This window comes from Callospermophilus lateralis, chromosome 3 (genome assembly GCF_048772815.1).
Source record: "Callospermophilus lateralis isolate mCalLat2 chromosome 3, mCalLat2.hap1, whole genome shotgun sequence".
Taxonomy (NCBI): Eukaryota; Metazoa; Chordata; class Mammalia; order Rodentia; family Sciuridae; genus Callospermophilus; species Callospermophilus lateralis.
The window spans coordinates 170,004,308-170,017,452 of NC_135307.1; positions in this window are offsets into that span (position 1 = coordinate 170,004,308).

Genomic DNA, 13,145 nt, shown 5'->3' on the forward strand with positions numbered 1-13,145 from the left:
TTGTAGTTGAACACAATATCTTTACTTTAATGTGGTGCTGAAGATCAAAACCAGGGCCTTGCACATGCTAGGCGAGCATTCTACTTCTGAGCCACAACCCCAATTTTTTATTTTGAGACAGACAGAGTCTCTCTAAGTTGCCAAGAAACTTGAAATTCTCCTGCCTCAGCCTCTGGAGTCACTGGGATTAAAGGTGAGTGTCACTGTACTAGACTCCCCAAGGCATTTTTGCTTCATTCTTTTTTTTTATTATTTTTTATTTTTTTACTATTTTTATTTTCTTTTTTCCCAGTGCTGGTGATTGAACCCAAGTTCTTGTACTTGTTAGGCAAGTGCTCTATTGAATTATAACCCCATCCTTATTGCTTCATTCTTAATGTGAACAAAGTTCACCAGATAATTGGGGAAAGCCTGCAACAGAAAGAGAACTAGAAAAGCCAACAGGGAAAAAGATTTCTGAGGATAACCAGGCAGGAAACAAACAAGAACTTTAAAAGGAAAATAGAAGATAAGTGTGGTAGAACAAACCTGTAATTCCAGCTATTTTGGAGGTACAGGCAGGAAAATTCCAAGTTCAAGGCCAACCTCAGCAACTTAGCAACACCCTGTCTCAAAAAATCAAATAAAAAGGACTGAGGATATAGCTCAGTGGTAGAATACTCCTGGGTTCAATCAGTAAATAAAGATATTGTGTTCAACTACAACTAAAAAATAAATATTTTTTTAAAAGTTAATTAGATGGTTTGGAAAATAAAGTTAAGGAACCCAGGGTACAGGACAAATCAAAGTCCTAGCATGTGTGAGGCACTGGGTTCAATCCTCAGCACCACATAAAAATAAAGATATTGTATCCACCTATAATTTAAAAATAAATATTAAAAAAAATTAAAAGGGTTGGGTATGTAGCTCAGTGGTAGAACTCTTGAGTTCAATCCACAGAACCACAGCAAAAAAAGAAAAAAGGGAGAGAAAGGGTAGAGGGTTGTGGGAGAGAGCAAGCCTTGAGGAGTTGGGTGTGCATCTGCTGGATGGGCTGCTTTAGGGAGACCAGATGGGGACCAGCCTGTAGAATAGTCCCTAGAACACGACGATTTTACTATTCTGTTCCTGTAGAGTCTGGGTGTCACTTTGTTTGAGATAGTGTTTCCTTGGGCTGTCTTCATGACCAACACTTGGTAAAATCCACAGGCCAAGATAATGTTTTTATTTATTTTTAAAAATTTTTTTCAGTAACACATTTTATTTAATCCAATATATAAAAATACTGTTGCTTCATCACATAATACTAGAAACCTGCACTGCTTTGCTTTTTAAACTTAATAAATTGACATCAAATAAAACTAAAAATGCCTTTCTGTAATTACAGGAGCCTTGTTTCAAAGGCTCAATTACCACTAGTGGATGGTGGCCATGACACTAATCCAGCCCCAAAAACAAATCCTGGTCTACTTTGGCCTGGTTCTCACACATGGACCCTCAGAGGGATGGGCCTTCACAATAATAATTTTTTGTTTCTGTTTTTTGGGGAGTTTTGCCTTACTGGGGACTGAAACCAGGGTTGCTGTACCCCTGAGATATACCCACAGCCATTTTAATTTTTTAAAAAAAATTTGAGATAGGATCTTTCTAAGTTGCTAAGGTTTGCCTCAAACTTGGAGATTCTTCTGCCTCAGCCTCTCAAGTAGCTGGGATTACCGGTGTGTACCATGGCACTTGGAAGAATAATGTCTTTAAGTTCATGTAGATATATAAGGCTACCAAAAATACTCATCATATTTAAATAATATTATAAAACTATTAAATAGATGTGTTTCTCTAAATAAAAAAAATATTCTTGTGGTATCATGTATAAACAATAATATATCTGTATAAACTGTACTGTAGTAGGAAAATATTGGTGATTTCTTTTGGTGACCAAGTCTCAGATTCTGTCAACACCTTTTTCGTTTGTGGGTGGCACTTAAAAAGAAATAAAATTGCAAAAATTTGGGATGGGTGATGGATAAATACATTGTCTTAATTGTGGTAATATTTTTTACTGAGATCATATTTTCATGTAGTGATATTTTCATATTTTATGGTAATATTTGTGTATGTGTGTGTGTGTGATCTCATTAAAGTGTATACTTTATTTTTTTTAATTTATATTTTAGTTTTAGGTGGATACAATATCTTTGTTTTACATTTATGTGGTTCTGAGGATTGAACCCAGTGCCTTGTGCATGCTAGGTGAGCACTCTACCACTGAGCCACAACCCCAGTCCTGTGTTAGTGGGTGAATAAAGAATCCTGCCAGTGCAGGAGGATTGCAAGTTTGAGGCCAGCTTCAGCAACTTAGTGAGGCCCTAAGTAATTTAGGAGGCCCTGTCTCAAAATTTAAAATAAAAAGGGCCAGAGATGTAGTTCAGTGGTTAAGCACCCTGGGTTCAATCCCTGGTAAAGAAAGGAAGAGAGAGAGAGAGAGAGAGAGAGAGAGAGAGAGAGAGAGAGAGAGAGAGAATGAATCTTGTGAATAAGAAGATCCATATGCACGGATACACAGGAGAGAGAAAATAATGCATTATTGAGAATGCAATTGGGAAACAAGCACACAAGTGCTTCACTAGAGACTACAAAGTCTAGGCAGCATTTCATTTTATTCAGCACACATTTTATTCAGTAGAAGATAGACAAGTTCATTTGTCTCCTGTCATTTTCCAGGAGACAAATGAACACATCTTGCTGATGGTCTCCCATCCTCTTCACAAGAAGCTCCTGAGTTAACATGGGAGACTCATGAAAAAGAGTTCTAGGGTCAGAAGGCTGTGAGCCAGCACGTAAAGTCTGGAGACTGGGATTTCTATAATTCCTGGCAAAAGAGTAAGGCCTATTCAAGCTTTTAAAGAGACACACTAAGGTAAGGGGAGATGCAGCTACCTCCTCTTTATCAAACAAAATACTTTCATTTTATTTACCCTTAGAGCAGCTCATTGTGTGCCAATTATGTGTCCCTCATAAAGCTGCAAACATCCCCCCCAAAAAAGAGGAAAGAAATGTTAATTTCATTTAGTGATTAGTGTAAAAGAAGATGCAATTTTTCCCCCACCCAAGTTTGCAAAGTCCCCTGAATTCTGTCCATTCACAGAATAGATAGTCTGTGGGTTCCAGGTCTCATTGTCCCAATCACAAGTTCCCTTGACTAGTCAAGTTTCTATAGTCCTGTAGTCTCCTTTAATCTGAGGCAGCTCCTTGGTCTTTCCAGCAAAGGAGACACTCATGCAGCATCTGCACATTTCCTGCTGCAAGTGGCCCTACGTCCTGCTGGCTTGCTTTCTACTCAACTCTTTCTATGCCATAGAGGAAGGGTCTCCCCCTTTGTTCTGAATGAGGTTAGAGCTATGACTGGGGATTACCACAGGTCCATGATTCCTGCCCTGATGGAATGATGGTAAAAAGGTGACCGGAACTCCTGCCCTCTAAGCAACAGTCATCCCAGTTTAGTCTGGCAGAGGTCAAAGTGATGCTTTCTGTGTCCACTCCAATTAGAGCTTGGCTGTGTTGAGGGTCCACAAGTGTTTATAGTAGCAAAGACTCCACCTTTGATATTTTTGCAGAGTACAGGTCAGATATTTTATGACATTTTCCTCTGTCTGGATTTGTCTGAGGTTTCCTCCTGATCAGATTCAGGTGTAGCATTTTGGACACTCAGAGTGATGCTATGTCCTTTGTGCATGAGATTGGCAACACACATCTGTCCCACCATTGTGGATTTTCCCTTTGATCACTTGGTGGATGGAGTCACAGGTTTCTGTCTGTAAACTTCACTACTGCTTCACTTCCCCATTTTTAATTAATAAGCAATTATGGAAAGATCCTTTGAGCCTGTATGAATAACTGCTTCCTCATCATCCCTTCATTCTTTAGTCTCAGCATCTTAGAATAGTTCATAGGTCTTCTTTGCACAGATACTACATATTATGAGTACGTCTGATTCCAGGTATTTTACAGTTGGTTTTTACCCTGGTTGGGATCTTCACTTTCATGGTATTAATTAAATCCCTATTCATGGGCATAGGAAATTACTGATTTTTGCTCATTCTTTTTGCTATTAATCACCTAACTTAGGGCCTCTCTGAGTGTGGGGAGGTGGGTCTTTCAGACAGGGCTTGCCTTGTGGTAGGGACTTGTGGTCCTAGGAGTATCATCCTTGAGAGATAAGCAGTAATCTATTGTTTCTATTTGTATCCCAGGAGAAAGAAAAAGTTGTTACATGGGGGTTGGGGATGTAGCTCAGAGGTAGAGCAGTCACAAGGACATTCCAGGACCACAAGAGCCAAAGATCTGTCAAAGGGTGTTGGAAATAACTTGTGCGTGCGTGTGTGTGTGTGTGTGTGTGTGTGTGTGTTACTGGGGATCAAACCCAGCAACTTGTGCATGCCAGACAAGTGCTCTACCACCGACCTACATTTCCAGCCCCTGTCAAGAAGGTTTTTTATTTTGTTTTTGGTACCAGGGATTGAACCCAGGGGCACTTACCCACTGAGTTATATCCTTAGCCCTTTTTTATGTTTTATTTTGAGAGAGGATTTCGCTAAATTGCTTCGAGACTCGCTAAATTGCTGTGGCTGGCTTTGAACTTGTGATCCTCCTGCCTCAGCCTCTCAAGCTGCTGGGATTACAGGTGTGGGCCACCATGCCTGGCTGTCAGAGTTTTTATGTCCTTTTGTTTCCCATCAAGAGTCAATCCCAGGATGAGGATGTAGTTCAGTGGTAGTGCTTGCTTAGCATTCATGAGACCCTGGATTTGATTCCTGGTAACACCAAAAGTCAGTCCCAAGCAAGGGCAGGGATCAGGCACTTCCCAGCCTAAGGTGGAATCTTTGCCACTGCAAACACTTGTGGACCCTCAACACAGCCAAGCTTTAATTGGAGTGGACACAGAAAGAGTTCCTTTGACCTTTGCCAGACTAAACTGGGATGACTGTTGCTGAGAGGGCAGGAATTCCGGTCATCTTTTTACCTTCATTCCCTCAGGGAAGGAATCATGGACCTGTGGTAATCCCCAGTCATAGCTCTAACCTCATTCAGAACACTGAGGGGGAGACCCTTCCTCTATGGCATAGAAAGAGCTGAGTAGAAAGCAAGCCAGCAGGACGTAGGGCCACTTGCAGCAGGAAATGTGCAGATGCTGCGTGAGTGTCTCCTTTGCTGGAACTTCAGGTTATCTAATGGGAAAGGAACTTGTGGTCCTGGGAATATCATCTTGGAGATATAAGAGACAGACTATTGTTTCTATCTGTATCCCAGTAGAAAGAAAAGTTGTTATATGTGGCTTGGAGTGTAGTTCAGTGGTAGAGCCCCTACCTATCACAACCAAGGCACTGGTTCAATTCCCAGCACTGCAAAAAACATTTTTTTAAAAAGAGAATTTTTGGTGTCTCCTAAAAATCACCTTATCCATTGGTCTATTTGTTCAATATATATTATATGCCTGGTATGGACTAAATGTTATATAATGCAGAAAACAAAAGATTGCAATAAATCACCAAGTCAATCTTAAAGCAGGAGATGGAAACTTTATTCACCAGTTAGCATGGGCCAAGGGGCAGGCTGCAAGTCTACACCCTTTGATCCCCTCCCAGGGGTTTGAGTACCAAATAATATTAATCATAAGTGGCTGTTGTTATGATTCAAAAACCATAAACAAACATCATGAGATCTAAAATCATAAGCAGAAGAGGGAGTAGGTCAAAATGTCCCTAGTTGAGTACAAGTTAAAGAATAGTTACTAACATTTAGGCAATTAATCTCTGATGGGGTACATTGTCTAAAAAAACTGGGAACCAAAGAGAGAACAATTTTACATTATGTAAGAATTGCCATTTTGTATGGAGGGACTTTGGGCAAAGGGGAGGGTGGGGTGAGGAGGAGGCTTGGGGGCAGAAAAGATGGTGGAATTACCCTAGGTACATGTAGGACTGTGCACATGGTGCAACTCTATATTGCTACATCGTGTACAACCAGAGAAATTAAAAGTTGTGCTGCAATTGTGTACAATGAATCAAAATGCATTCTGTTGTCATATATACCTAATTTAAATTAATTAATTAATTAATTAATAAGAAATTTGAAAAAGAATTGCCATTTTGTGTTGCCAAATATGCTATGCTAAGCAACAATTGATGGGTACAGAGGTGGGGCTTTCCCATGAGAGAAGCAGTTTTTACATGATGTGGAGTTTCAGGATAAGATGGAGTCTGTTTGGTCATTACCCATATAGCCTGGCTCATAACATTATAACCTTTTATGGTTTGGATATAAAGTGTCTCCCAAACACTAATGTATTGAAGGCTTGGTTCCCCAGTGCAGCAATATTCAGGGGTATGGGTTTTGCGGAGTAACTGAATTATGAGGGCTCTGACATCATTAGTGGATAACTGAACAGACTATGGGGAGATAGTAAAAACTGTAGGCTGGTAGGGCATGGTTGGGCTTGCACTTAGGAACTACTTCCTGTCCCTGGCCCCTCTCTCTCCCCCTCTCCACTTCCAGGCTGCCAAGGGCTAGACAGCTTTCTTCTGCCACACATTTCTGCCATGATGTTCTGCCTCGCCTCAGACCCAAACCAACAGAGCCAGACAACCATGAACTGAAAGCTCTGAAACCTTGGGCCAAATACATCTTTATTTTTAAAAACTGTCAGGTATGGGGCTGGGGTTGTGGCTCAGTGGTAGAGCACTCATTAGCATGTGTGAAGCCCTGGATTCGATCCTCAGCACCACATAAAAATAAATAAAATAAAGATATTGTGTCCAACTACAACTAAAAATTAATATAAAAAAATTGTCAGGGGCTGGGGCTGTGGCTCAGTGGCAGAGTGCTTGCCTCGAATGTATGAGGCACTGGGTTCAATCCTCAGCACCACATAAAAATAAATAAACAAAATAAAAACATTGTATCCATGCATAACTTAAAAATTTTTTTAAAAATTATCAGGTATTTCCTTTAAAGATGTTAGAGATTTTAGCTGCATTCAACAAAAAGCTGATTAACACATAACCTGGCCCTCAGATGAGGACCAGAAGAGAGAAAACCCTCTTAAGGGGATGGTCAAGAGACTCAGGGGTCTCATGGTCTGAATATGTTCGAATTGCTTCCCCATGAGTTCGCCTGTAATGATACTGGGAGGTGATGGACCTTTAAAAGGTGAGACCTACTGGGAGGCCAATACTGGCCCCTCCCAGCTCTTTGGTTACCTTTCTGGAGATAAGATCTCTCCCACAATTGTGGTGCCATCCACATGAGGCCTTCATCAGAGCTGAGATTGTGTTGGCCAGCTTTTCATCACTGTGACTAAAATATCTGGCAAGAACAACTTGGAGGAGGAAAGATTTGGGATGATGGTTTCAGAGGATTCAGTTCATGACTGACCAACTCGAAGACAGAAGCATAGTAGAAAGGTATAAAAGGGCTGGAAATGTAGCTCAGCGGCAGAATGCCTGCCTAGCAAGCACCAAGCTCTGGGTTTGATCCCCAGCACCGCCAAAAAAGAAAGAAAAGAAAAGAGAGAGGTGTGGCAGAGTAAAGCCGCTCAGCTCATGGCAGCCAGGAAGCTGAGAGGGAAAAGAGAGAACCCTTCCAGGGCATATCCTCAGTGACTTATTTCCCCATCTAGATCCACCTTCCAATAGTTCTTCTAGCTATTAGTGAATTAATCCACCAAATGATGAATGTGTTGGAACTTTCATGATTTGATCATTGCCTAAAAGACCCCACCTCTGAGCCTTGATGCACTGGGGATCAAGCTTTCAAAACATGAGCCTTTGGGGGACAGTCCAGATCTGATTCATCTAATTCTACCACTGAGCATTATACCCTAACCCTTCAGAACTATGAGATAAATAAAACTCTTTTATCTTCTTCTTCTTTTTTTATTTTTATATTTTTGGTACCAGGGATTTAAACTTAGGGGTACTCAACCACTGAGCTACATTCCCAGGCCTATTTTGTATTTTATTTAGAGATAGTGTCTCACTGAGTTGCTTAGCACCTTGCTTTTGCTGAGGCTGGCTGGCTTTGGACTCATGATCCTCCTGCCTCAACCTTCAGAGCCACAGGATTACAGGCATGCACCACTGCATGGGGCAAGAAACTTCTTTTTTTAAAAAAGGTATCTGATCTCAGGACATTCATTATAGTAACAAACAATGGACTAATAACAGAAAATATATAATGATGAATTTTAATGTTTTTTTTGTTTTGTTTTGTTTTCTGGGGATTGAACCCAGGGCCTCACATGTGCAAAGCAAGCACTCCATCACTGAATCACATGCTCAGCCCTAGAGATGATTTTTTTTTTTTTAGAAGTAGTTGGACACAATACCTTTACTTGATTTATTTATTTTTACGTGATGCTGAGGATCGAACCCAGGGGGTCTTGCATGTGCTAGACGAGTTCTCTACCACTGAGCCACAATCCCAGCCCAAGAGATGATTTTTTAAATACCAAACACCAAAGGTATGGTCCATGAAGAAAGAACTTTAATGACATTAAGAAGTTCTGCTCTAGGAGCTAGGGTTGTGGCTCAGCGGTAGAGCGCTCGTCTAGCATGTGTGAGGCCCTGGGTTCTATCCTCAGCACCACATAAAAATAAAACAAAATAAAGGTATTGTGTTCAACTACTTCTAAAAAAAAATAAATGTTAAAAAAAAAAAAAAAGAAGTTCTGCTCCAGGGCTGCGGCTATAGCTCAGTTGGTATAGTGCTTGCTTTGCACACACAAGGCCCTGGGTTCATCCCCAGGACCACACACACACACACACACACACACACACACACACACACACAAGAAGTTCTGCTTGGCACTGAGTTCATAGCTCAGTGGTAGAGCACTTTCCTAGCATTTATGAGGCACTGAGTTTGATTCTCAGTGCTCCATATAAATAAATAAGTTCATTAAATAAAGGTCCATTGACAACTAAATACATACACACACATACTTTATATATATATTTATATATATAGAAGTTCTGCTCTGTGAAAGACAATGTGAAAAAATGAGAAGACAAGCCCCAGACTGGGGAAAATATTTGAAAAAGAAATACTTGATAAGTGACTGTTACCTACAACATACAAAGAACTCTAACTCAACAGTTATAAAACAAACAACCCAATTAAAAATGAGGCAAAAGAGATAGGCATTGTAGCACACACCTGTAATCCCAGCTACTCATGAGGCTGATGAAGGAGAATAGCAAGTTTGAGGCCAGCCTCAACAACTTAGTGAGACCCTGTCTCAAAATAAAAAGGACTGCAGATGTAGCTCAAGTGGTTAAGTGGCCCTGAGTTCAATCCCTGGTACAAAACAAAACAAAACAAAACAAACAAACAAAGAAATAAACACCACACACAAAAACAAAGGACCTGGGCTGGGGTTGTGGCTCAGCAGTGGAGCGCTCGCCTACCGACTGCAAGGTGCTGGGTTCAATCCTCAGCACTGTATAAAAATAAATAAATAAAATAAAAGTATTGTGTACAACTACAACATATATATATATATATATATGAACAGACACCTCACAAAAGAAGGTATACAGATGGTAAGTTAAGTACATAAAAGATGTTCAACATTATGTCAATAGAGAATTGCAAATTAAAACAATGAAATACCATTGCCCCTTATTAGAATGAACAAAGTCTAAATACTAACAACATCAAATGCTGGTAAGGATGTGGAACAACAGGAACTCTGTTACTGGCAAAATGGTATTGCCACTTTGGAAGACAATTTGGCAATCTCTTACAAACTGAATTTACAGTTTTTGGTATTCACTCAAATGAATTGAAATTGTATAGCCCCACAAAAATGAATGTGTAGAACACCTTTATTTGTAATTGCCAAAACTTGGAAGCAACCATGAGTACTTTGGTAGGTGGATGGATAAACTCTAGTTGATCTATAGGATGGGATATTAGTCAGCAATTAAAAAAATGAGCAATCAAGCCTAGAGAAGACATGAAAGAAATTTAATGCATATTACTACATGAAAGAAGCCACTGTGTAAGGCTAGTATGGTTCCACTACATGACATTTGAAAAAGATAAGCCCAGAGAGATGGCAAAAAGATTAGAAGTTGCCAGGAGTTAGTAGAAAAGAAGGAATGACAGATAGGCAAAACACAGGAGAGTTCTGGGGCAATGAAACTACTCTGTGTACTGCAATGATGGATACATGTCACTACACACATGTCAAAACTCTTAGAAAGCACTACACCAAGAGTGAATACTAAGGGAATCTATGGACTTTGGGTGATGCTGATGTGTCAATGTAGACTGAACAATTGTAACAATATACCCATTCTAGGCAGGATTTGATAATGGGAGGGTATGCATATGTGAGGACAAGGATTATATGGGAATTCTCTGTACTTCTTGCTCAATTTCTCTGTAAATGTAAAATTGCTTTTAGAAAATAAAGTATATTAGTTGGTTAGTAAACCCAGCAACTCAGAAGTCTGAGATAGAAGGATCCCAAGTTCCAGCCCAGCCTTAACAACTTAGTGAGGCCCTCAGCAACTTGGCAAGACCGTAGTCTCAAAATAAGCAATAAGAAGAACTGGGGATATAGCTCATTGGTAAAATGGCTCTGGGTTCAATCTTATTTTAAAAAAAAAACTATTCAAAAATGCAAAAATCAAGTTCACTTTAATGGCATAAAAATGCAGAACTTTGATTAAGGGGTCACTGAGTGTTGCATCTGATAAATAGTATTTGAGTTTACAACAAAATATATGAATAATTGTTTAAAGAAAAGGACTGAGCCCTGGGGGTTGGTGGACAATAGTATGCTATGTCACAGGCCTAGGGAAAATAACGCTGTCCTGAAGGAGATGTGATGATCCAGGACCATCCCAAGCATCCCTCATGCCTCCAGTGATCCACACCACCCAGCAACACCATGGCCTGGCCTGAAACCTCTGACTTCCTCCTCTATATAGGGCTCCACTTCCTTCCTACTATCTTCCTGTTGTCCCAAGAGCATTTTCTGTGCCCTGGCTTCAACACCAGCTGCTAAATGTCTCCAGTTCTCAAGAGGTCAAGGGGTGTGTGGCTTGACCCAGATTCCTAGGACAGAAAGAAGACCGTCAGAAGGCTTGGAGGTAAAGCAAGTTTACTTCTCTAGCAAATTTTTTTTTTTTTTTTGGTAGCAGGGATTGAACTCAGGGGCACTTAACCACTGAGCCACGTCTCACTGAGTTGCTAAGTACCTCATCATTGCTGAGGCTGGCTTTGAACTCGAGATCCTCCTGTCTCAGCCTCCCAAGCCACTGGGATTATAGGTATGAGCCACTGTGCCCAATTTATGCAGCAATCTTAATTTTAAGTCCTGGTTTCTACACTAGGTCTTCCTCACTAAAGTGTCCCCCCCTTCCTCTTCCTCTTCTGAAAATTTTAAAGCATTTTTGAGCATCAAACCATGCCGTTCTTAGACTCCCCTGGAAGCTGGGGGCATCTCTGCAGCCTGCACCTCTCAGCATGTGAAGCCCAAGGCAAACTCATGAATGTGAGATAAGGACAAGTGGAAACCTGGCCAGAGGCCCTGGGGCAAAAGTGGTAAAGAGCCAGGAGCAATTGCACATGCCTATAATCCCAACAACTCTGAAAGCTGAAGGAGAATGATTACAAATTTGAGCCCAGCCTCAGCAATTTAGTGAGGCTCTGTCAAAAAATAAAGAGGGCTGGAGGGCTGAGATTGTGGCTCAGTGGTAGAGTGCTCGCCTAGCACTTGCGAGGTGCTGAGTTTGATCCTCAGCACCACATAAAAATAAATAAATAAAACAAAAGGCATTGTGTCCAACTACAACTAAAAAATATTTTAAAAATAAATTAAAATATGGAGACAGATTTCAAAAACATTATTAAAACTGAATTCTAAATTCATATAGTATCAATTATTATCCTATTAATTATGAATTCCATTAATTATAAATTAATTTTTATTATGAATTTCTCCTGACCCAGAATTAATGAAAACTCACAAGAAGATTTAGAGATTTCCTCATATCTAGACCAGTTTAACTTGGTGCTCTTTCTCTTGTAAGTGTTCCATGTAATTCTTCCTAAAGTGGTTTCAAGTTTGCATGATTTGCTAACAATCATCAAAAGATTCTTGATTTCTACCTAGAGCTTTCCTTTTGTCAGTGGCATAAAGTTTGCTGTTCACAGAAGCTCCCTGATAATGCCTACCATATATTCATATGATTTGGGGATATTTTCTCTGTGGGCACAGACCATAGCACTAATTATCCCTGTAACAGAATGTGCTATTGTTTGACCAATACCTGTGTTTGTGTCAGTCTGGAACAATTAGGCAAGTATCTATACTTATAATTGTTGTTGTTGGGAAAAAAAAACTTTCTTTCACTGGGGAAAAAAGTAAAAAAATAATAATAATTAATTAATTAATTAATTAAAATAAGGAAGGCTGGGGATGTAGCTCAGTGGTAAAGTACCCCTGGGTTCAATCCAAAAACAAAGTGGAAAAAATGTAGAAAGGAGAGTGGGTGAGCTCATGGGGTGACAGAAACCCAGGTAGTAACTGGGCAGTCAGAACAAGAACCAGGGGCTCAGTAGCCCCAGGGTGTGGCCTCAGTCTCCGCCATTCTCCATGTATCAGTTTGCTCCAGGAGATGGGAACCAAGGCCACCAAACATGCCCAACTTCAACTTCCAGGAAAAAAGGGTCCCAATCTCTCCTTCAAGTTCAGTTTGAATAGAAAGAATTCAGATCAGGCAAGCTTGAGATCTTCCCCTGAGGCCAGAGTTCTTGTTCTTGTGAAAATAAAGCCGCTTCACCAAGATTATCCCTGGTAGTAGAAGGTTACAGTATGGCTGGTGGCCTTGGCTGCAGACACAGAAGGGCTGATTATGGTGCTGCCTCCTAAATGCATGTGGGTGGACTCATCCTGGGTAACCAAGGGCAACTGATGCATGGGAAGCATGAGATGGGGATGCCACCTGCACCCTGACCACCCAGAAGGCCATTCTGCCCACAGCAAGAAAGCCTTGTCTTTACAGTAGCAGACAGATCATGAAAATGATAACGATTTTCCTTTTCTTAACTGAATAATTTTAGGCCAACACTAGAAGCTGCTGATTAAAGACCTC